We start from the raw sequence: 2,294 nt of genomic DNA, 5'->3' as shown, positions 1-2,294 counted from the left end.
ATCGCGCGTGAAAAGTGACGACCGTACGCACATAACAACAACGCACCCAACAGCGTGGCGAAAAAACGTAATAAAAAGGACGCACACGGTTAAACAGGAAAAGGCACAACGTAGCGTGCTATATATGCGAATGCGACAGACATCAGCCAGCATTACGGAACCGGCATAACGGTCTTGTTACCAACGGCGATACGCACCAAGAGGCAAGAGCGCGCTCCGATGCTGGTGATCGCAACGCATGCGCGGCAGGAATCGTCATTTGATAGGCATGGCGCGCTCTGGTATTGTCTGGTCCGAACAATGTCGTCAGTCAAAATCGACGGTCTCCCACTCCTCAGACCGTCATGTACATTCGTAGGGCCGTTTTTAAACTCCCTACACCACTTGTATACACTGTTACGATTCATATGGCCTTCACCATAAACGGTTCGTACCTCATTAAAAATCTCATGTGGAGATTTTTCCTTCGCAACAAGGTAACGGATAACGGCGCGGATTTCGCACTTGGCGGCAGACTCGATCGACATGTTTAACAAGAAAAATTCGTGAGACTACAGTTTACAACGTACTGAACTCGTTCTGGTCTTGTTTTAAAGGTTAGGAGTAACGCTATACGGCAGTGTAGCCAACATAGTAAAAAAATATTCCCTATGGCCGTGAGAGCCTCAGTACACTTACTTTCTGGACACGCCTCGTATTACACTTGTCAGTAAAAAGCTCTACAATTCAATATTCATCCTTCTTATGAGTTGTTTATACGGCAAATAAAAAATATCATAAATATATGATCACGTTTTTATACCTAAGCTTATTTTTAAGATAACATTTTAACGAAGTATGATATTATTCAAACAAAAAACGATTTTGGTATGGCAGTAATATGAAAAAATATTATATTACTTTGAGACCTTTGAAGTTTTATATAACATAAACTCATATATTATCTGTCCATTTATTTATTTATTTAGATTAGTTTTAAGGTAATTATTACCACCTTTATCGTAAACCGTTCATACCGTTCTAATATACCTACTTCGGTATCGACTATACCAAGTTAATAATAGACAACATTTATTTATATTATATTGAATAATATACTTATACTATTATTATTATATTTTAATATTTGTGATTAGTTTGGAAAAATGAAAAATAAATTACGGTAGTCGATTTTTTTTTCAAAAAAATGTAAACGTTGTTGGTACAGGAGGTTAGATGCATTCCCGCGTGCATGAGCATGCCATCGGGCGGGTCCCCGGGCTGCGGATAGGGGAGCGCCCTGTAGATATACAGGTAGCCTTGAAAAAAGCCATACCTTCGGGATGGACGAATAAGCAGTCGCGGACAAGCTCACCACCGGGGAAACGATCGACCCCCGGTGTCCTAGTATATCCTACGAACTGACCAGAAGACAGACAGACGATGCGAAACTGGCGTCATCGGTGGAGGCTAATAAGCTGACCTTAAAATACAAATGAACGGCACAAACACAACAAATAAAGTTACTTCGCCAGGCGTGGAAAACCAGGCAGCGGCGGCTGAGGGCGGCACACCTCAGGAGTCGTCATCAATCAGCCAGACCCCAGGATCAGAGGTGGCCAGCCAGGCCTTTGATTCTGGTATGACGACTAGTACTGAGACAGTCGTGTCCCTAGTGGACACGTAACCTATCCGCGGTGGTAGAAATCTGCTTGTGAACGTCGGGAGCGACGTCACACCATGACAGAAGGAATCGTTTCAAGACCGTTACGCTTATTCGACAGCTGTATCACTTGACTCGGGACGACGATTCTGAAGAAGACGATGACAATGACGGCTGCCACCGGAACCGATCGCCAGAAGTGCGTCTTCCGCCCGCCAATGCCGTCCTGCAGTTCGATTCCGCGAGTGAAATAGTGGCACGAAGCACTCGGCGTTTTTATGGAAGTACGACTTTCATCGACGTCTTGAAGATTAGTAAGCTCGTCGAAGAACAGATCGACGGATCTGTCCTCCGTCTGTACAACTTCAGTCGGATAGATCTTAAGCAACTGTAACCCGCAGACGAACACGGGCCGCATCCATACCCGAAGACGACCAAAGCTGGCGATTGGACGTCAGCCGATCGTGGCTTTCAGACGAGGAGTTGGGACCGTGCGTAATCGATCAAAGTCCATCGGACGATGCGGCGAAGTGTCAATTGTACGACGAAAGATTAAATGAAAAGAAAATGGTCCCGTCAAACGACGACGAGGAAATGTGGGCATCCAGGGGCGCACCCAAAATTTTTTTTTGGGGAGGGGGCTAAATTCAAA

Source organism: Myzus persicae, unplaced genomic scaffold (assembly GCF_001856785.1).
Source record: "Myzus persicae strain clone G006 unplaced genomic scaffold, MPER_G0061.0, whole genome shotgun sequence".
Taxonomy (NCBI): domain Eukaryota; kingdom Metazoa; phylum Arthropoda; class Insecta; order Hemiptera; family Aphididae; genus Myzus; species Myzus persicae.
This window is presented reverse-complemented; position numbering follows the sequence as displayed.